At 40.2% G+C, this 23,838-nt stretch overlaps 1 protein-coding gene across 3 annotated transcripts in view; it reads left to right on the forward strand.

Annotated features, from left to right (window-relative positions):
• Positions 1–23,838, forward strand: part of GNG2 (G protein subunit gamma 2) — a 111,607-nt gene that overhangs the window by 48,228 nt on the left and 39,541 nt on the right. Inside the window, exon 1 of one of the 3 annotated variants that reach the window (XM_035260520.3) lies at positions 9,418–9,518. The exons of the other annotated variants lie outside the window; for them this stretch is intronic. The gene's annotated coding sequence lies outside the window, so the exon portion shown is untranslated. Of the gene's footprint in view, positions 1–9,417; positions 9,519–23,838 lie in introns of those variants that run through there. 3 annotated transcript variants of the gene reach the window in all.

Genomic DNA, 23,838 nt, shown 5'->3' on the forward strand with positions numbered 1-23,838 from the left:
TTTTAAATGAATTTGCATTTGATCTATCACACTGCTATCTCCCTATGATCGTGAAAATAGAACATATGTGTGTAGCATATATTTTGCAGACAGCCTGTTGGAAAATCTTTTGCAGGGATTCCATGACTTTATCACTAAGCCATGCTGGAGGCACAGGCATGACAGCTCTTGGATTTTATTCAGGCTGACAGCCACTGCCAAGTCTCCTTGGACCAAGCTAGCAACGAATTAATGGTGCTATGGGAGAAATTGGTTCCTTCCAGAAATGCTGGCCATGCTTCTCTGACCTGTCATTGATTTTTGAAGTGCTAATTCATTCATACATTTTTTTAGCTGCACAAAAATATATGTACAAACTATTTTAAACAGAAAATAAATCATCCTGCAACTATTTGAATAGATAGTTATGGCTGAATTCAAAATCATTGAAATTCAGGGTCTTGAGTGGAAATATAACAACAATAATAGAAGAACTTCAGCAGTGAGAATTCATTTCCCTCTCTGCACTTGGTGTTCAGCAAAATTAAACCTATATTGGAAAGGAGTCCATTCCTCTTTCATCAGAGATTGCATTTAGCAAGGGCACAGTGGACAGCTTTTCCCAGTGTCCTGTCCTTTTTTCGTGGACAGGGTGTTCTTCTGTGACATTTAATTTGAACCACTCCCTGACTCAATAATGTAACAATTTGATTGGGTCAGATAGAAAAGGTAAAAGTCTTTTTTAAAGCACAGGATTTTCATTTGAAGGTTTGATAACCAATTCCTGGCTCCTATGATCTCTGTGATGTCCCTTGGATTCAGCCCCCCTCTCCTCATCATTAGTGGTATCCTCCTGAGGAGAGAACAAAAAGCCCTATGCTAACTTTAGGTGCTGGTCTTTACCAATTTGTGGTTGGTATAAAGAGAGAACCAATGTGAGACTAAGCTTAGAGTATGAAGTTGATATATGCAAATTGGGAAACAGGCACTAAAAATTATAGAGTTGACTGGGTCCTGTATTGGTTATCTGCAGCTACATAACATGTTAACCCAAACTTAATGTCTTAAAACAACAAACGTTTATCATCTAATAGTTTTGTAGGTCTGGAATCCAGGGTGACTCTGGCTCAGGCGCCCTCATGAAGACACAGTTAAGGTGTTAGCTGGGGCTGCTGTCATCTGACGCTTATGTGGGAGTATCTAGTTCTAAGCTCATTCATATGGCGGGGGCAGGAGGCCTCAGTTTCTCTTAGCCAGGGCTCTCCATAGACTGCTCATGACCTGGCTTTTCCTGGAGCAAGTGATCCAAGAAAGAGGGCCCAAGACAGAAGCCACAGTCTTTTGTAATGTAATTTTAGAAGTAACAGATCATCATTTTTACAATACTCTGTTGGTCACACAGGATGTGAATGCCAGGGCAGGGCTTATTGCAGGTCATCTTGGAGGCTGGCTACCACAGGTCCAAATGCCCAGTTTTTCTAGAAACTGTGGATAGCTGCATTCTTTTAAGTCTGGTGCTATGTCTAAGGACAGACTCTTGGTCAAGTTAATAAAACTCTGTCATATTTTAAAGACTTTTTTTTTTTTTGGTGATGGAGTCTTACCCTTTTGCCCAGGCTGGAGTGCAGTGGTGTGATCTTGGCTCACTGCAACCTCCACCTCCCAAGTTCAAGCAATTCTGCCTCACTGTCCTGAGTATCTAGGATTACAGGCATGCATCATGCACTACCATGCCTGGCTAATTTTTGTGTGTTTAGTAAAGATGGGGTTTCACCACGTTGGCCAGGCTGGTCTCGAACTCCTGACCTAGTAATCCACCTGCCTCAGCCTCCCAAAGTGCTGGATTACAAGTGTGAGCCACCGCACCCCACCTAAATACAATTTTTATAGCTTTGCTTTCATAATGTAAATACAATTGTTATATTTAAGTAAAATATAAAGTCTGTAATACTAGGGTACAATATAGAGATCAAAATTTTCATATAAACTCCTTATATAACCATAGTTATTAACAGATATTTACATATCACTATAAAATATATTTATTAAAAAACTGCAATATTCTGAATCTTGATTTTTTTTTCACTTAACAGTATATTATGGATATCTTTCAATGTCAGTATATAAAATTCATTCTTTTTTATAATATTCCATTGAATGGCTACATAATATTCCATTGAATGACTCTGGCAAATAGAATAACTTTATCAGAATTATCTAGCCTGTTTCTGCTGTTGGACAGGTGAGCTTTTTCCTTCAGCTTTTAATAGAACGTGAATTTTGTTTGTACATAAATCTTTTTTATCTTTTTGTTCTCTGTGGGAATTCTTCAGGGCAAATCTTCAGAAGGTAACTTTTCAAGTGAAAAGATATAGACTTTAAAAATTCAACAGGTATTTCTGAATTATCTGCTAAAAAAGTTGTACCTAATTGCACTCTTTCTAATGGTGACAAAGGTGTCAATAAGATCTTCCTTCTAAAATCAGCCTCACTTGACTTGAATGTGCCTTGCTGTGATTTTGAGGAAGGCATGGTGTTGTATTTGGCAGAAGAGTTTAAGATCAAAAAGGAAAATAAAGGGGCTGCTGTAAGTTCATAGTAACCATTAAGGGATTGCATAAAGGACCCTGTGAGTGGCTGATTCATAGGCTAAGACACCCCTTTCAGAGCTGCATGTAGCTCCAGGGCCCAAATTTGACTTCTCCCTCTTGAGTATGAACATTGGAAGTGAGCTGAACTTTGACATCTTCAGGCATCTGTCTGTGCATTGATGAAGGCACTAACAGCCAGAAATGAAGATAAATAGCCTACCACCATTCCTTTCTGAAAATCCCACTGTTGCTTTGGTTGATGCCTTAGACTCAAGATCGTTTAAGCAGCATACAAATCGTCTGAGAAAAGAAATGCATTGAGAGACCAGGACTCTGAAAGAATGGAATTGATTCATTCATTCATTCAACAATGAATTCATTCAACAATGAATAAATATTGAGTACCTACCGCGAGGCCGAAGCTATATTAGGCCCTACGTATGTAATTATGAACCAAGACAGGCACCAACATGGAGGTTCCTGGCTAGTGGGGAAGATGTACAATAATGTAATCACAAATATATATTTAGAAACTGTATTTATGTCTAGAATATGAGCAGTATTCCAGCAAGCCAGGAAAATGGAGATCTACAGGATGAATTTGAGGTCACTAAGAGAGTTGCTGATAGAGTCACAAAAGGCAGAAAACAAATGAACAAATGGCATGCGTGTAAAGGCCAGGAGGCAGGAAAGAGTGGGGATAGCTAAGCCCAATGTGGTCAGGGGGAGTCACAGCAAGAAATGAGGCAGGAGAAGGAGCTGGGAGCCAAATCATGCACATTTTCCTGGAATTTTCTAAAAAAAAAAAAAAAATTCATTTTTCAGAAAAGGAATTCAGGATATGGAAGGGTTCGAAAGGGCAGAGATGGAAGGAAGGGGGAAAATGATGGCCACTGGGCAGGAAGGGAGAGATCTCACCTGGGGCAGGAAGTCGCAAGGCTCTATATGCCATGTGTCTTTTACCCATCATTGTTTACCTAGGATTCATGGGCAAAACACTGCTGTGCCCCATCACTGCACATGGCACATGCTCCAGAAGCTAAACAGCCTTGCCTGAGCCTACCCTTCTACCCTCATGGACTTAAAAGTCTGTGCCCCACTTTGCCTTCATCTGCCTTGGAGGATTTTTAACAAAAGCTCATGCCTTGTTCTGTTAATTGAATTACAGAGGAAAGGCCCTGGTGCATTCAGCAAACCTTAATCCATCTCCCCATTACCCTAAAATGTTCAATGTTGTAAAACGCCCATGGCAGCATGCCTCTAGAACAGCACTTAATTGACATAATATGGGTCACCTGTCTACATGGAATTAGCTGGCAGAGCTTCCAGAACAACCTACTTTCCTCCCTTTTCTCTTTAGTTTTTGAACTCCTGAAATGCATCACTGCTACTCAAGTTAGTTTGGAGCCATTATTTAACAAAAAGGTGTACAGTTGGGAACTGTGCTCCTAGCTCAGAATTTGTCTAGTGGTGCAGTTCGGGGGTGAGAAGAGAATGTGGTCAGGGCCTTGGGGCTTGTCAGTACCATTGGTCAGCTTTGGCATGTGCAGCAATGCAAAACAGAAAGTGTAATGTGGCTTGGTGTCATGCTTTAATGGAATAAGCCTTATAAAAATCCTATATACATGTGTATGTAGGTGTGTGCTTGGGGTGGGAAATATGAATAAATTCTGTTATGGGGAAGGGAAGGGTTATCAAGGCCTATGAGAATGAAGTAGCCCCTAATCCGTAACAGGTATTCTCGTGTCCTGATTTGGGAAGCCACGGAGCTGAATAGCTAAAGATGTGACCTTGGAGTCCCATTGCCTGAGTTCAAATCATGGCCCCACCACTTTCTAACTGGGAAATCTTGGAAATTTAGTGAGCTTAACCTGAACTTAATTTTCCTCACCTGTGGAATGAGAGTAATGATAGCTTTATTTTATTTTATTTATTTTTAAGAGACAAGGTCTTGCTCTGTTGCCCAGGCTGGGGGTACAGTGATGCTGTCATAGCTCACTGTAACCTCTAACTCCTGGGCTCATGTAATCCTCCCACTTCAGCCTCCTGGGTAGCTAGGATTACGGGTGTATGCCACTAAACCTGGCTAATTAAAAAACATTTGTAGAGACAGGTCTCACTATATTTTCCAGACTGGTCTTAAAACTCCTGTCCTCAGGTGATTCACTTACTTCACCATCCCAAAGCACTGGGATTACAGGCATGAGCCACCATGCCTATCCTGATAGCCTTTTCTTATGTTTTTGTTTATTTTTAGTTGTTGTTAAAGCATGAAAAGGGCTTTATATAAAGTAATTGCTTAGTAAATGAAAAAAATATAGATAATAGGGTCAGGTACTGTTCTAGGCACTTTACATATATAAATTTAATCTTCACAAGCTCCCAGGAAATATGTGGTGGTATTATCATCATCCCCACTTTCAAGATGAGGAAATGGAGGGGCACACAGGTTAAGTAACTTGCCCAACATCACATATTGAGTAAATGGCAGAACTGGGATTCAAACTTGGACAGTGTGGCCCAGAGACCAAACTCTTGACCTCTTTGCTGCAATGCCTCTCAGCCATATATAAATGTTAGTTTTCATTATTCTTAGCAGATGGGGAAGAAAGAGTGGGGGAAATATAGTAGGAATGGCCAGAAAAGGAAGAGAGCACTAAGATTCTCTTGTACCTTAAACAGGACTGTGAGCTGCTCCTACCTTCCACCCCCACACCCCAACCCACAAAGTCCCTGAATTTCCAGTGGCTCTGCTAAGTACTGAATGTGTCCTGATAATGTTACATCCTCACTGATTCTAGTTAGGTGAGGGAGAGACCGTAGCCTGCTGTTGCTACGGCTGCCCTGGTTGGTGAAGGCCGACCAGGGGTCTTTCCAGGGATGCCTGACACATCTCTGGGATAAAGCTCCTCTTGTGGGTGGAGTCCTGTCCACTTTCATCACTGCTGGGCTTCTTCAGATAAACCAGAAGTGCCCAGGGGTAAAATTTGCAATACAATTGCATAATTGACCAAGACTGACATTCTCGAAAGAGCTATTCCCTACAGGGTTACCAGTCGAGATGCTAAGATGTCAGTGATTCTAATATGAGGCTATAAAAATCTTACACCAGATGTTATGCTGCATCCTGTATTTCAGCTACCTGGTTTGGTTTTGGGGTGTGTATGTGTGTGTGTGCGCACGCACGTGTGCATGTGTGTGTGCTGTTTCTTTGAGGTGGAAGATAGCCCAAGAAAAATGAAAACAAATATTTAAGTAGAACTGCTGAAACTCACTAAATCTGCTAGAAATTAATTAATTGAACCTATAAGCTTACATTTTTGCTTTCAACGGGATGCTACTGCTGAAATGTGCAGGAACAAAGTCTCATGATATCTGCTACCTAGTTTCAAATGGTAGGAGAAACAGAGGGACAGGGGAAGCAAAAGTGACCATTGTTAACTCTAGGTGGTGGTTTGTGTTATTCTTTCCCTGTTTTATTCTTTCACCTGTAATGCATGTTTACATTTTTTAAAAGTTAGTAAGTTGGAGGAAGATAGAAGCATTAATCACATGAGGCCAGGAGTTCGAGACTAGCCTGGGCAACATGGCAAGACCTCGCTTCTCAAAAATTTTTAACAAAGAAAATTAGGCAGTGTGGTGGCTTGTGCCTGTAGTCCCATATACTAGGGAGGTTGAGGCAGGAGGATTGCTTGAGCCTGGGAGTTAGAGGTTACAATCAGTTAAGGTCACATCACTGCACTCATCTGAGTGACAGAGTGAGACCCTGTCTCTAAAAATAAACAAATAAGTTTATGGTGGAGAATGGAAAGAACAAGTGATATGGGATCAGTAGGATGAGAGGGCAGTACAGGATCAATGACCCCCATGTCATCATCTTTGGGATCGGGAAGAAGCAGAGAACTAGAGAGGAGGTCTAGAGGTTGTATGGAGGAGCAACAGATCAAAGAGCTGTGCTCTAGATAAAGGAATAAGCACAGAGCTGTTAGGCCTGCTGTAAAACCAGAATTAACTGTGGGAGTAGAGGTGACTTCCTTTAAGTTATATTTGTAAGTTCTATTATTAGGATCAAAATACTCTATATTTTCCCTTAAAACTGACCACCAACAATGAATATGTTGCATATATATAATTTATGCATATGTTGCATATATATGCATATGTTACATATATCCAAATATCTTCTTCATACACATTTCATTTCATATATATGAAAAACAATGGGAAGAATATCACTAAAATTTTATCTGTAGGTGAGAGTTTCCATATGTATGCCAAAACTGGGAGACACTGTATCCAATATAAAGTTCAAGGTTTTTTGTTTGCTTGCTTGCCTTTTTATCTCCTTCTGCAGAAGATATTGAAATTGCAATCATCTTGTTTTTTGAGGAATGGAGTCATTCCATATTGGCTCTTGAATATGTCCACCACTGTTTTGATTCTAGCTGGAGGCTGCCAGAAATGACTGTGCAATTGAATGGAGTTATTAGGTAACGTAAAACGGACAAGTCAGACCAAGGTAGAATGGAAAAGGACTGCCATTTCAGTCCATTTCATTATGTCTAAAAGAAAAACTGATGAAGAAACACTGGCCATGGTAACCATAGCTCCTGCTTTAATCCTTTCTCCCTGAATCTTCTTGAAGGATCCTTGTGCTAAGGGTGCCCAAGGTGTGGAAGGGATTAGAATAAGTGCTGTTCTGGCAAGAGGTTTGGTAAATCGTCTTGGCTGTTGAGTCCCACGTAAAATTATCTAATAGTAATGAGGTGTCAGCATTTTAAAAAAATCTATTTATAGCTTTAAATAGACCACATGAGTACTGTGATTTCAGGTGCTTATCTCTAATTAATTAATTCATTTGTAAGTGAAATACCTAATTAAAGCAGTCTAAGGGAGCTCCTTTGCGGCCTGGGTCTGGTAGATCCAGTAACCAAGAGAGGTCTTTGCTGATGCAGCTTGTTGAACTGATCCTCATGGGCTGTTAGCTTTATCAGATTTCATTTGAAGAGTTCTTTATGGTTTTTGTTTTTTCAGGTGTAATACAGATTTAAACTGGTCTTTCATACTGACCACAGTCATTCAATTATGCATAACTTTGGAAGAACCCTGATGATGGCATGATTGCGGTCTCTCTTGATAAAATGGGGGAAATGGACAAAGACAATACATGCCCCACTCTCATGTCTTTCTGTCATGCACACTGCCATCAGGAAAAACCAGTCTGTCACTCCATGACTGCTTGCTTGAGTTTAAAAGTTCAGGGTCATTTCTTTCTACTTAGGATTTTGCTTTGCCTTTACTTTGTCAGAAAAGTATGTAACCCAAAGAATTTACCATTTCAGCTCGGCTATTAAGAGATGTTGGCCATGTTTAGAGCTTAAGTGTAAGAATCAATTCAGTCGTCTCTTCCCTGTACTCCCACTCACCTTCTTTGTTCTTTTCTTAGAATAAGGGCATCATCCTTAAAGAAAAAGAGCCAATGCCTTCTGTGAAGGGCAGTTCACTAGCTCACAGATAAGAATGGCAGCTTTGGGTTGAGAAACTTCTATTTTGTCATATTACACCTCTGCTCCATTATGAGGAAGAGGATGCATTTGAATGTAATAATTATGACTGACTTATAGTGTGTTTCGCTTCTTGTAAACTGTTACTGCCCTAAATATGATGAATGGAACAAAGAGCATAAATGAATTCACAAAAGACACCTAAGCTGCTCTGCGGATATGGGAGGGACTTAAAGAGGCAGCAGGAAAACAAATTGAATTTGGGGTAAATGGAAAATTAGGGAGGGGAAATGGGTAAATATGATACATTAGAAGCCATCTGTTCTCTCTATAAAGTAACTTTTTATTTGAAAAAAGAAACAATCTTCCTCTGAATTTTAGGCCAGCCCTTAAACGATTTCTCCTCAACAGAAAATTGATATTTTTTTCTAAAATGTTATGTGACTAAATGCTATTTGGAAAAAAAAAAGTGGCAAATTTCTCTAAATTAATGCTTTGAAAGGAACACACACTTAGCCTGAATCGCTTTTGCCTACATATATGAGTTATGGGTCCTGTGTTTAGAACTTAGGAAATAGCTGGTGTACTCTGTTCTCGGACAAAGACACACTGTAGAATGCTACATCAGATTTTTGGGTTCTCCTGAGACCGTGGTAGTAGGTCACAGGTAACAATATTTGTTATGAGTTAAACCTGTAATAACCGTCATTTTCAATGGAGGAGGCATTACAGTTATATAGTAAAACTATATAAGAATAAAAAAGTCAACCTCAAAGATAAACTCCTTGAGAACAGGAGCCTATTCCTGTTTATTTCTTTATCCCTTACTTTACAACATATTATATATAGTAGGCACCAAAAGAGTAAAGAATTGCTGATTGAGTAAATGAAATCATGCATCATTCTACCTATGTAATCATTTTATTTCGGTGTAAAATTTCCTTGTGTTGAGTGGTAGCTGATACTGTCTAACCAGGGGCTAATTTTAGATAGACAGCCATATTTTACATCTATTATTATTTCAGCTAGATGAAAACACAGAAATTGAGTGGGTGCTGGAACACATCCATTATTTGCCCCCTAGAGATAAATGGAGTAGTTGAGAATAGTGCACCGTTGGCAGAACATGGTGGGAAAATGTGCACATTGGCTTCCCACGAGGACCTATTTTGTGCTAAGTTATTTCATATTTCGGTCTCTAGGATGCCGGTGTTATGACATCTCAAAGTGCTAAAAATTTTCCACCAAAATAATCCTGGAAAAAAAAAGAAATGGAAATTAATCTGATTAAACTTCTCTCCTGGGAGAGCGGATCTGTAGCTGGTGCAGCTTCAGCAGTGGCCAGTGAGGGGGAGGAAACCAGGAGTAGAAGATCCAGGTGCTGGGAGGCCTACCTGTTTGCCGTGTGGTGGAGCAGTGCCAGGCTGCTGTGGACCATACCCAGGTTGGTGTAGGTGTCCCGGGGTGCAGTGTGATGGACAGAGGATGTCAGGTGGTGGATAGCTTCAGGATTCCAGGGCTATCTGCCAGCTTTGAAGCTGCCTCTAATAGCATTTGTTAAAATTCAGTGAAGAAGGTCTGGCCACTGGAGATTGAGGCCTGGCAGAAGAACCAGCCAAAACAGTGGGATGAAGGGAGTATTATCTAGGTGATCGGATGTTTCCTACGTCCCTGGCTAGGAGGCTTAAGGAAGCAAAATCTACTTCAGACCTCACCCATTCATGGAGATTTGATTTTATCTACACTGCCAGGCGTGGTCAGGGCTGGCCTGGGCACTGGAGGGCAGAGCCTGGAGAAAGCAAAGCTGTGGCTAGAGGGGCGAATGCAGGAGTTAGGAAAAACATGATCTAATGGACTGTAGCTTTTGTCTTCCCTTTTGAGGGATGTAGTAAGGCTTATCAGTTTGTTTGTTTGTTTTTTCTTTTGTTTCTGAGATGCTGTCTCACTCTGTTGCCCAGGCTAGAGTGCAGCGGCTCGATCTTGGTTCACTGCAGCCTCTGCCTCCCAAGTTTGAGTGATTCTCCTGCCTCAGCCTTTGGTAACCCTAAGGCATGTAACTACATCCTAAGCTGATCCTTACCCTTTCAAAATGATATCTCATTTCTGAAATTTCTTCCCCATTGTGAAAAGTCCCCAGATGCTCTGGAGTCAAAATATCCAGCAGTCAGCATACTTCCCAGTGAATCCCAGCTGCTGCCGGGAAGAAGGATAGGGAAGACAAATTTTTCCATAGCTGTACTTACTGAACCCCAGGTGGAAAGCACAAGAAAATCGCATCCCATTTGTCAGGCAGCAGCGACATGGCTGTTTGCCTTCATACTGCAGTTGCCTCTGTAATCTTCCTGTGAGATGCAACATTCTCCAGGGAGTGAGTTGGAACCTTAGCCTAGTGCAGAGTTTATTAAAATCATGTCTTTTTTTAAATCACTTAACTTCCAGCAAATAATACAAATCTTGCACACACTGAATTACTTCTGATTAAAGGTATTTAGGATTAATCAAGGGAGATTTGTTGTTCCCTGAAAGTAAAAATCAGAGTTTTTTTTAAAGCATACCTTTTAGATATTTGGTCATGATTATTTTAATCACGAAGGAAAATCTGAACTTTGGATAATTTTCTTATGAAGCATCAGATACACTGTATTAAAAACTGATAAGTGGCTGGGTGTGGTGGCTCACGTTGGTAATCCGAGTACTTCTGGAGGCCAACTCTGGTAGATCACCTGAGATCAGGAGTTCGAGACCAGCCTGGCCAACATGGTGAAACCCTGTCTCTACTGAAATTACAAAAATTAGCTGGGTATAGTGTTGAGCTCCTAAGTTACTCGGTAGGCTGAGGCAGGAGAATCACTTGAACTTGGGAGGTGGAGCTTGCAGCGAGCCAAGATCGTGACACTACCCTCTAGCCTGGACAAACAGAGTAAGACTCTTTCTCAAAAAAAAAAAAATCGAAAACAAAAAACTGATAAACAAGCTTCACTACACCCCTCAAAAGGGAAGACAGAAGCTACAGGATAATAAGCCAGAAATGATAAAGGTAAAACAGTGGGCTGGAAGCCATCCCAAAAGCATTTTTATTAGACAGTACCAAAGACACTTGCTGAGGTGGTGACCTAACAAGCTTTTGCCGTGTCGCCAAGCTGTGGTCATGTACGTGGTAAAGAGCTGTACTGTCTCCACTCTGCAAAGGGCTGCTTTTGGCCAATTTTGTTTCTTAGTTGTCCTTATGTAGAAATGAGTCCCAGCTGAGAGCATTTTTCCAAAAAATAAATTCAACTTTTACCTCCTTCATTAAAAAAAAAAGAGAGAGAGAACAGATTTTGCAGTTGTATCTTGATAGAATGAGGCAAAGGGTTGAATCTACATTTTAAAATTATCTGTCCTCACTTATACAAAGATATTTTCTAAAAATAAAAGAGCAGTTCATCTCTGCTGTGTCCTCCAGGGGAGAATACTTGCCTTGTGTTTGCAGACTCTCTTTCCAATAATTTATGCTTGTGAAAATAAGTAAATGAAAAAATAAATACATTAACTTAAATAACACAAAAATAAGACAATTTATACTTGGAGATCAGCTACAGAATAGAAACTAAAGCAGATTTGTTACCTAGGCACAAAATAAACTATGAATTTGCATCTGTTTTCTTACTGCCTTCACTGTAAAAGGGTTCAAAAAAAGCCAGTGTGTTAGTGTTTTTGGAGAAATTCTTGTGTGTCATCATCATCAAGGAAATAGAATTCAGAAAACTTTTAATGATTTTACTCTAAATTTTATGATTTAGAGCAAAGGCTTCATTAATTTAAATTTTATTAATTCACTATTAAAGTGATGCTTAATATTACTCAAAAAATCTTTTCTTTGTGGATAATAATGCAAGTGTTTAATGCAATAATGTGAAAACAAGATTGTAAGAATAATGCTTAAAATGTTAGAAGAAGGCCAGGCTAAGTGGCTCATGCCTGTAATCCCAGAACTTTGGGAGGCTGAGGCAAGCAGATCACCTGAGGTAGGGAGTTCGAGACCAGCCTGGCTAACATGGTGAAACCCCATTTCTACTAAAAATACAAAGAATTAGCCAGGCATGGTTGTGCACACCTGTAATCTCAGCTACTTGGGAGGCTAAGGCAGGAGAATCACATGAACCCAGGAGGCAGAGGTTGCAGTGAGCTGAGATCACGCCACTGCACTCCAGCTTGAGCAACAAAAGCAAAACTCTGTCTAAAAAAAAAAATTAAAAGAATAATTTATTTTTAACATCTTTAAAGTCTTTAAAAATAGCTCTTTACATATAAATTACATGCCAAACAAAAACTGTTTTATCTAGTCTTTCAAGCAGGTCCCCAGAAGTGTTTTATAGCAAACCCAGCTCACATACTTTGAGTTACCCTCAGAACTTAAAAGTAATACATGTATCCCCAATTGGATGTTTTGGGCTGGTCTTTTTCCTTAGTTTGATGATTAAGGTTTGACTGACAACATAATCAGTCCCAGCTAGTGGGTTCCTAGACCTGAATGAAAGGTAGATTTGTAAGGCATTGAGCTTCTGCTGATTGAGAGAGACTTGTTTGTTTGAACACATTCTGCCCTAATAATGGATATGGTCCAGTAACTGGTTAGAGATAATAAGCACTGAACAGCAGATGTTTTTCAGGCAAAACAGAGATCATCTTTTAACACTCTGTTGCTGAGGGTTTGGTATAAGTTTATTTAACAAATTTTAACTAAATACCTGTTTATGAACTGGATTCTAAGTATTTATAGGCAAATAAAAATAGATTTGGCCCCTGTCATGGAGTGTCCAGTCTAGCTGGGAAGAGGGACTAAGCACGTGCACAATTAGATGTAAACTGTTGTCCCTCTCTGTCTGTGGGGGATTGGTTCTAGGAACCCCCTTGGAGACCAAAATCCATGGATACTCATATCCCTTGTATAAAATGCTGTGGTAGAGCTGGCCTTTCATACCTGGGGGTTCTGCAGCTGAAAATTCAACCAACCCTGGATCAAATATATGGTATTTGTGGGATGCAGAACCTGCAGATACTGAGGGCCATATTTGCAACTAATGCAGGACTGACTGTAAGACTTGAGCATCCTCAGATTTTGCTATCCATGAGGGTCCTGAAACGAATCCCCTGAAGATATCAGTGGACAACTGTATTTTCATATAATTTATACAAATCCTCCCCTATGCTTTAAATCATCTTTAGATGACTTATAATACCTAATACAATATAATAATTATAATATTTATAATACCTAATACAATATAACGAAACAGTTATTATACTATATTTTTGGAAAATAATTAGAAGAAAAGTCTGTACATATTCAGTACAGATGCAACTATCAATTTTTTCCAAATATTTTCAATCTATGGTTGGCTGACTTTATAGATACAGAAGGCCGAATGTAATTACAAATTAACAGAAGTGCTCTGAACAATAGGAGCAGAATGCCATGAAACTATGCGATAGAGTTGGAAAGACTGACTTTGGAGATAATTTATAAATGGAAAGGTCCAGGTGAGCATTGGAGATTTTGAGCTCTTAGAATAATGTTCCTTGAATGGTCCTTATACCCTCTTTCCTTTTCATTCTATGTAGGCAGTGGAAGATGCCTTCACCTTGAATTTTACCTGTGTTACTGCCAGTATAGGTGCTGATCTTTTTCAACTGAGACATCATGAATTTCTATAGACCTGATAAATGGCAGCTCTTGGGGCTGTGGAAACACGGGAGCTGGGCTGCTTAGGAGAAACTGACTTCTTTGGGTGGGGTGACGGTTGTGGTATTTATACATTTCATTAGGATTAGAGCGATCTTGATTCTGCTCCAGACATTGCCAAGAACGTGCCATATTCCTCTGGATAAGTCAGTTCACTTCATTGAATTTCATTCTTTCTTCTATAAAATTAGAGAATTAAGATGAGGTAATCTCGGAGGTCCTTTTATATTCAGTGTCCTAAAAGGCTGTATTGTAGAGTGTAAATATGTACAGAGTTGGGAACCAGATTGTGAGGTTTGAAATCCCAGCTCTGTCACCTACCAGCTATGTGACTAAGAACCTTTCTTCACCTCTCTGTGCATCCCGTTCCAAAAACTGTAAGATGGGAGCTAAAATAGTATGCACCACATAGTGTTACGAGAATGAAGTGAATTACTCTAGTAAAGTATGTAGTGCCTATCTCATGGTATGTAAGAAGTGTTAATCCCTGTTACTATTCCCTGAAAGATGGTCACCTCTTCTAAGGGCTGGACTCCAATAGAGGCAGAATACTCGAGACCTTGGAGTGAACATATAAACAAAATAGTGTATGGAAACCAATAACTTACATTTCCACAATTCTTACCAAACCTCGCTTTGTGTTAGGCATGTTGTAAAGTACAACTTTTTATGCTGGAAGAAAGGCCAAATCATGGAATGCTTTATTTCAGACCCACAGGGACTTTGTTTTTCCCTAGGACACAGGCACGTAATTAAGTCCATGAGGATGAGGTGCACACAGGATATTGAGCTAGTGCTTACTTCATAATGCTTTCACACCTGTGGCCGGGACAACAAAGCAGGAGAAGTCTTTGCCTTTACTTCAGAGGCTGAGAGGTGGAATCTCTTATGCCAGTGGGTTTTTGCTCTGCTCAAGCAACGTGAGACCTCATAAATTACACTTGAAAAGGATTTTTCAGATTATGAAAAAATTCACTAAAAATATATAAGCATTAACTTCAGCTGACTTAGTGTATCACAGAGATGATTTTAATGAAACACATACAGATTTACAATAGTCAGCGTCATTTTCTCTTCATTTCTTAATACACCCAAATCTCTAAAACCCTATCATTTTGTTCCTATGCACTATTTTCTTTAGCATTTTCTTCATAAATGATATCTCCTGGACTCAGTTATATTATGATAAACGGTTATTAAATGTTTAATAAAGAATGAATTAGTACGACTTTTATATATCTTCCTTTTTCTTTGTGTATATGTGTGTTTACATAATCCTCTGACAGCTAAAACTCTGATAATTCAGACTTCTCTGATTTGGAGATGTCTGAAATGATGGAAATTATGCTTTTCTTATAAAAGAGAGAAACTGCTTTTTCTGTGACAAACTAGGATAGTTTGATGGGAAATAAATTGCTTATGGATCTTGTAAAATGGAAAATGTAGCTTTTGAGATAAAAGGAAAAGGAGAAGAAAAAGACAAGAAATTAAGTCCTCTTAGCAAAAACCTAGTTTCTTGAAACTTCTGGAGACTAGAGCACTGGAGTCTCTCAGTGTTTTTTGCTGTGGATGACTCCCTCTTTGGGGGATGGTGGTGGTTGGGTTGGGGAAGATACCAAGGGGTAGTAGCAGCCACCTCCTCTCTTAGCCCTGACAACCATACCCTGACCCCCACCCCCACTGGCAGCCATCCAACACTGTGACTTTTACCTTAGAAAAGTAGAGTTCAACCTCTCTGACAATTTCCGCTGCCCCTCCTTTGTCCCTAGCCTCCTGTATTCCTCCCCGGAGCCCTTTCCTGGTCTTCAGTTTCTCCTCCCTCTCCAAAGACTTTTCAGAAGGAGCTCAGTTTTTCCTAAAGAGTAAGAAACAAAAAAGTCTTTCTGTGGGAGTCTGTTTAAGAAATAACGACTCCTGCTTATAAAAGGCCCTTTCATTCTGTTTGCTGGTATGTGCTTCCTGAGCAGCCGGGGGTGGAAAGTCTCAATAGAGTCCAGTCAAAGATTGCAACTGCAAATTTTCAAGGCTGCAGGGTGGGGGTGGAGGAGAAGGGGAAGCCTTGTGCACAATGCCATGCAGACACTTTCAGCAAGACTTCCTCAGGGTAGTCCCAGGAGCTCTGTCTTTAAGCAGGCCAACACACGTTTCATTAGCAAGGCAGTTCTGGCAAATAACTTACTTTATGGTTTCCCATGTACAGGGTGGTTTTGTTTTTCACACAATACCCTTATTTTAAAATGACAACTGAGCAGAGAAAATAATAGGCACGAAGCAGGAAATGCTTGGAGCCTGTCTAAGGATTTTTTTCTGTTGTGGGCTGGTGAATTGCTGCCATGGTAAGCCGATACGTTGCTCTTTCTGTTGGAACCTTCAAGATGGTGCCCAGGGTGAGAGGGAACATTTCAAAGAGGATTTCCTTTTGGTCTTAGGTCTTAAGTTAGAAATACTTAGGGGTAAGCAAATTCAAATCAGAAAGTTTGAGATTTGGATCTGAATTGTAAAGGTTAAGAGATAGTTGGTGTAGAGATTCACATTTTTTGAAATTATGAAATTGGATGGTTAGTGTTTGCTTTCCCCCATACATACACAAATATATGTACACACATTTGTACTTTTATATTCTGTATTGGTAAATACACACATGCACATGTGCGTGCATATGTATATATATATATATATATATATATATACACACACACACACATAAATACATGTACACATATGTTCTTGATGTTGATTTAAATGAATAAATATTTGTTTGGCAGACCTTAAATGGATTTCATACTATCTTAGCACATTCTTAAATTGGGAAGTTGCAACCATTTGCCAAGACTAATATGGTAAAAGTTTATTTTATTTGAAAAACATGTACATAGACATGGAATAGGATGTAAAATGTATATGAACTTAAGATAAAAATGGAATACAACCTTTGCTTGTGACAGGAACGGATCCTAGATTCCCTGGGGGTAGGGATGGACTCTTCTCTCAGCTTCAACAGACTTTGGGACACCTCTGCTTAGGGTTGGTCAAGAGGCTCAGAGATACTGGAATTCCCACTTCCTACCCAGCCTTCATTCTGTAGTTATAAAATTATGATCCTTTTAAGGTCTCTCTTTTTAAATGTGCATATTTCTTGATAGGTTTAAGCTATTGGTCATTCACACCTTGTAAATTATTTTAAGCAACTAATATCACATGGAGATTGGCTTCACAGACCACAGAAGCAGCTTTGCGTTCCTACCTGAGGTTGCTTAACAGTTTTTTTTAAGGCTAGAGCAAGCCAGCTAATTCACTTGAGCCCCAGTTTGCTAATCTGAAAATAGGAATGATAATATCCACCTAGACATCACAGAATAGCTATGAAGTCAAAACGGCATACTATACATGGAAGACTCCTATTCAGTTATGAAGTACTATTTAAATATCAGTCATCATCACTACCAATCATTTTACTTGGAATTAGTAGTACGTCATCATGCTTATTCATTTGATTTGAGATTAGTTAATAGAGAAGAATGGGATGGGAGAGGTACTTTCAAAATATAAAACATTTGGGAAGATTGGGCCTATGTGTGTTACAGTGAGTCTCTGCTTTGAGGTATAATACTACAGGTCAGAGGCAAGAAGGAAGAGGAAGAGAGTCAGTGCTACAACAAACTTCTGCTCTGAGATTCGGCAGAGGAACCTTGAGGTAGAAACAGCCCTTGACAACCTAAGCTACAACCTAAGGAGAAACCTAGGACAACCGAAGGAGAAAAGTCCGTGATGAGATTCATCTTAAATTGTTAGGCAAGCCACAATACACAAACTGGGACACAGTCCTACTATACTACAGTTCTCAACATGGTATTTTTCAAAGCCAGGATCTCCTGAAAGTGTAAATTAATGGAGGTAAACACTGGTCTCACTTCACATTTAGAATACATCCTGTTCTTGTGCACGTCTGACTATGCTGCCTGTCATCTCTGCTCTTGTGTTCATCATCCTAATCACATGCAGCAGTTGTTAAGCTTGCACTGTGTACAGGGTACTTTTCTAAGCACTGGACATGAATCATCTTCTTTTATCCCCATGGTAACACTAAGAAGTATATTCTGTAACTCTCATTTTATAATGGATTCAAAATCACAGCAGGATAGGAGGGATAAGTTCTAGTGTTCCATAGCACTGTAGGGTAAATAAAGTTCACAATGATTAATTTTGTGTTTTCAAATAGCTACAAGAGAGGATTTTTCAATGTTCACAGTGCAAAGAAATGATAAATGTTTGGGGTGATGGATATGCTAATTACCCTGATTTGATTATTGCATGTTGTATACATGTATCAAAATATCACTGTGTACCCCATGAATTATATTCAATTATATCATGTAATAATATAACATATAATACAATTAATGTATAATACAATATAACATATAACATACGTCAGTTAAAATTTTTCAAAAATGCTCCTATTTTACAGTTGAAAACTGGAACTGGATGTTTATGTAACTTGATGAGTTAGTATACGGCAGAGGATCCAGGTGACAATAGACCTGAATCAATTCTGGGCCTCTTTGAGGCCAACCTCCTCCCATCCCATGGTATAGCCATTGTAGGTAAAGATAAGTAAAGTTTAAACAAGACAGGAAGCACTCAGAATCTGTTCCTCTGAAAATCAGAGGACACTGCCTTCTTTGGGGCCTGCTGCTCAAATTCTCTTGTGCAAGACTTGACATTGAAGTCTTTTTATTATAATTTTATTTTCTGAGAAGGGTCTCACTCCATCTCCTAGGCTGGAGTGCAGTGGCACCATCTTGGCTCACTTCAACCTCCACCTCCCAGGTTTAAGTGACTCTTGTGACTCCGGCTCCTGAGCAGCTGGAATTACAGGCATGTGCCACTATACATGGATAACTTTTGTAATTTTTTCTTTAGTAAGGATGGGGTTTCACCATGTTGGCCAGGCTGGTCTTGAACTTCTGACCTCAAGTGATCTACCCGCCTTTGCCTCCCTAAGTGCTGGAATTACAGGTGTGAGCCACCACACCTGGCCTGAAGTCTTAAATATACCTGGAGAGGTGAGGATGAAATAGGGTCAAAGAGAAAAAGGTTCCGAGGAAGTGATCAGTTGTTTTTTTTTTTGTTTAATTTTGTTTTTTAAAAACTGAAAAAAGAACTGAGAAAACAGAAGTCTAGGGACATTGAGAAGGTAAATTGTCCATTTTTTTAGTGTCTACTTTTTTTTTAAGCAACAGTTTTTAGTGAGTTCTCAATGTGATGCTGTCATTTTTCTGTCTTCCAAAGCCTCCTGAAATCGTCAGTTTCATTTTATGTTTGCTTCTAACACCACGCTTCACCTAGGCACATCTAAGCTTATTAAAAAAAAAAAGCCATGAAGAACAAAGCAGAAAGCAGATTTTAGATCTTAACTTTCACAAATAGTCCATCTGTTCCCTTCTAATCAAGTCATAGAAACTATGGACAAAAGTAGACTTGTGTAAGAAAAAAAAAAAAGAGTAGATATCTGGCTGTAGAATGAGTCCTGGACTAATTTTTTTCAGGAGTCAGGGTAGGATGGCCAGGAATGTAGGCCACCTGTTTGGTGCTCCGCACACAGTGGGAAACCCAGAATGATCACTGATACATGCAACTTCTCATGTTGAGGCAGGGCAGAGTGCTGGGGCGGAGCCTTCAGAAGTTGCTGCCATCTTGCAGCGGGGAGGAGCCTGGTCTCTCCTGTTCTGGGGTAGAACCTGGGACTCGGGTCTGTGAGGCTGGAAGCCTACTAGCAGGACTATGGCTTTGCTAAGCGTCCCTGTTTCTCTTTTTTTCCTTTTCACTCAGTACACCCTGTCCTCCTCACCCTTCAGAGCGTCTGCGAGCCAATTTTTCACATTTGTGTGACAAGGACCCCGTTTTTAGCTGAACTAAAGAGAAAGCCCTACAACAATGTTTTGTCTTTCCTTGCCCTTAGCAGAGTTCCTTTTGGTCAGATAATTTCATTTAAGTGGACAGTCAGTCCAGCAACGTGATAAATAATTTTATCTGTGATCAAATTTCTATTGCTTTTCTGAAGCTGATGTCATTTTGAATTACAGTCACACTTCTTTACTCTGATCCCATTCTCTCATTTAATATTATAAAAATTCTTTCAATTCACATTTTCTTTTCTAAGTCAGGTTTCTACTTCAATTAAGACTGATTGGGTGAACGACAGTAAATAACATGAGATCTCAAAAGTCAGGCAGGCTTGGGCTGAGTGCCGTGGCTCACACCTGTAATCCCAGCACTTTGTGAGGCCAAGCCGGGTGGATTATGAGGTCAGGTGTTCAAGACCAGCCTGGTCAACGTAGTGAAACCCTGTCTCTACTAAAAATACAAAACATTAGCTAGGCGTGGTGGTGTGCGCCTGTAATCCCAGCTACTTGCGAGGCTGAGGCAGGAGAATCACTTGCACCTGGGAGGCAGAGGTTGCAGTGAGCTGAGATGCGCCACTGCACTCCAGCCTGGGCAACAGTGTGAGACTCCATATCAAAAAAGTCGGACAGATCTGATTCTTGATGTCATTGTTTCAAATTGTGATTCCAGTTTATCTCCATCAGATAGCCAAGGATCGAATATCAATTTATATTACTTCCCTGCTAACTGAGGAAGTATACTGAGCTTTGTATTTATTAGCGAGATAAAAATTCTTATCCAATATAACCGATTGCTATATTTCACATTAGCACTATAAACTAAAATTTTCTTTCTTTCTGGAAAAAAAAAAAAAGCCTCTTCTAGATGTTTCCACCATACTCCAGGCTTTCTCCTATCTTAGTACAAATCACACCATGTTGAAATTCCCTATTTATGGGTCTGTCTATACCTTTAGAGTGTAAGCTTCCTGAAAATAGACGCTGTGCCTGGTTCCCTATTTTATCCCTAGCTCCAAGCACTGCCTGGTACATTAAACAGGCAAGCCTGAAATCTCTTGATGACACTGAGATTTGAAAGGAAAGTAGGCCCAGAGGGCTGGCAGGATTTCTGTTCAATTGCCCAGTTAGATTAAATAAGGCCACCTAAGATGTTTAGAAAGAGTGATCTGTTACATAAAGGAAGGCTGAAAGTGTTTAAAATCAAGTCTTTTGGTGGTTTCTTGTTGTTCTTTTTGTTTTTGATTTTTCGCAAACAATGAGAAGAAAAGATAAGCTGATCCCATTGTGTAAATAGAATCCTGAGATTTTAGTCATGACCCCAACACATTTCCTGGAAATACCAAGTCTCCTCTGAAGTCGCTATTGGGTGTCTTTTTCTAGCCTCCATACAATCACAGTAACTAGTGAGAACTAAGCCATAGTCTAAAATGATGTGCTTTCTTCCTTCTCACCAAACTATAACTTTAGGCGTTTTTAAAGACTTTTATTAAAGATTCTATTCTGTCATTTATATGTACATGGAAGCTCAGGAATAAGAAGTATTTCCAGGCCGAGCACGGTAGCTCATGCCTATAATCCCAACTCTTTGAAAGGCCAAGGCGGGTGGACCCTAAGGTAGGGAGTTCAAGACCAGCCTGACCAATATGGAGAAACTCGGTCTCTACTAAAAATATAAAATTAGCCAGGCGTGGTGGCACATGCCTGTAATCCCAGCTACTTGGGAGGCTAAGGCAGGAGAATTGGTTGAACCTGGGAGGCAGAGATTGCAGTGAGCCGATATCACACCACTGCACTCCAGCCTGGGCGACAGAGCGAAACTCCATCTCAAAAAAAAAAAGGAAAGAAAAGAAGGTATTTCCCAAGCAACTGAGATTACCAACCTTAGGGTTTGTAGGACCAAATCCTGGGAATTTGAAGTGACTCTATAATGCCAAAGTATTAATTAGACCTCCGTAAAATGAATCAGGCTCATTTGCTTAGTCAGGAGTTACCTCCGTAACAGCCCCAGCCAGCAAGTAACCTGGCTTAGATACAGGGCGGCTTGTTGTTTCCTTTCCAGCTATTTTAATAGCTGCTGAAATGGGACCACGGACTGTTTCCGTTCATCCCATTCCCATCTACCCCCAATGATGGATGCAGTTCATATCTGCATGAGTCATCTAACATTTGCTGCAGAAGTGAAAAGAATGCAAGGATGCTGAGAATCAAGAGGCACTAAGCAGCCTTTTAGGACACATAGGGTTTCTGAAATGAGTATCCATAAATCACAGAACCCTCTAGCAGCTCCAGCAGTATTTGCTCCTCCAAGCAAGGCCAAAGGTAAAGAAAGAATACCAGACATTAGTCATAAATATAAGATGTATGTACCTGAGCCAAGAGTGATTGGAGGTACGTGGGGTTAATGAATAGAGAAGTGTTAGAACTAAAAAGTCATGTCTGTCTCTCCTTCCTTCTGTTTTGGCTTGATTTTCATGACATTACAGTACTTTGTAGGATGAGATAAGACTGAATCCATTTCCGCAGGAGCTTCCTTGATCCCTCTACCCTTAGTAGGGTGGAAAACACAAGGACAATGTGAGGCTAGCGTTGAGAGAAGAGGCTGACAGCAGTTGTGGGGCAGGCTGCTCTGATGCCAGTTAGATAAATGAAAATGTCTATTGGAAACTCAGTGCCTCTAGAAAACTATTTGCTAGGATGATATTATCTGTTCTTGTCAGCCAGAAGAAAATATATCACCTTAATTTTAAGTTCACCGGTAATAAAAACATCTATTTCTAGAAATTCCAGGGTATGCTTCTGTGCAGAGTACCAATCACCACTCGCTGTCTGTAAGGTGGCCTGTTCATCTTAGCCTCAAGCCATGTGACACTGAATAACTCTCAGCCAAGCAACGATGCCCTAATCAGGCATGAACTGGTCTTCTGGGTCCCTTTGGTGTGTTGCTTTTGGCATATTTCGTTAATGCACTGTACAAATATAGTCAGAACATGCTAGTTTCTCTTAGAAGCATCAGCTTTGCTCTATTCCAGTGACAAAAAAGGCCTTGTCCAGCCCATCCATATTTCTTGGTGAGGAGGGACACAGTAACCAGGAGCCTGACTAATCTACACCCCCATCAAAGCAAAGTGATTCCAGTTGAGAGCTCTATCCTTGGCCTTACTTTACAGAGGAAACTAGTCATTTTCACAGTAAATAAAAAAGGACATTGTTCTGGGGTTTCTTAGTGCTAGCTCTTGTTCTCAGAGACACAAAACTCGGCTTCTGGTCATCATTCTTGACCTTGGTCACATCACCTGATCTCTCTGTTGTCTCTTGATCTGAAAAATCTGTTTCTGGTTTGCCTCAGAAGTGTTTCCCCAAAACAGGAAGATACAATATGAGTCCTTGAAAGCGACCTTTCACCATTAAGTGTATCACTTGTGTTAGTCCATTCTTGCATGACTGTGAAGAAGTATATGGAAGGGGGGAGTTTATATAGAAAAGACGCTTAATTGGCTCATGGTTCTGCAGACTGTAAGGAAGCATGGTGCCAGCATCTGTTTCTAGTGAGGGGCACAGGAAGCTTCCAATCGTAGCGGAAGGAGAATGGGGAGCAGGCACATCACAGAGTGAGAGAAAGAGAGAGAGAGAGGTGCCATACTCTTAAACAACCAGATCTCACCTGAACTCAAAGTGAGAACTCACTCATTATTGCGAGGATGGCACCAACTCATGTGCCTATAGTCCCAGCTGCTGGGGAGGCTTAGGTGGGAGCATTGCTTGAGCCTGGGAGCTCAGGAGGCTGCAGTAAGCCAAGATCGTGCCATTGTACTCCAACCTGGGTGACAGAGCAAGACTCTGTCTCAAAAAAAAAGAGGCGGGGGAGAAATCTAGGTGGCCAGGCTAGTGTGATAGCAGTAGAATGAGGATAAGGGGTTGGGTTCTGATTATATTTTGAAGGAAGAATCAAGGGGTTTGCTTGTAGGTTGGAGCTGAGATGTGAAGGAAAAGGAAGCAATGAGAAGATTCTCAAAGTTTTTAATCTGAGCAACCAGAAGAAATTGAGCTGCTATTGACTGCTGTATGGGAAAGACTATAAGAGAAACAGATTTGGAAAAGAAGCATTTGGTTTGGGGCATGTCAAATTAGAGATG

The sequence above is a fragment of the Callithrix jacchus genome, chromosome 8, assembly GCF_049354715.1.
Source record: "Callithrix jacchus isolate 240 chromosome 8, calJac240_pri, whole genome shotgun sequence".
In the NCBI taxonomy this organism is placed as follows: Eukaryota; Metazoa; Chordata; class Mammalia; order Primates; family Cebidae; genus Callithrix; species Callithrix jacchus.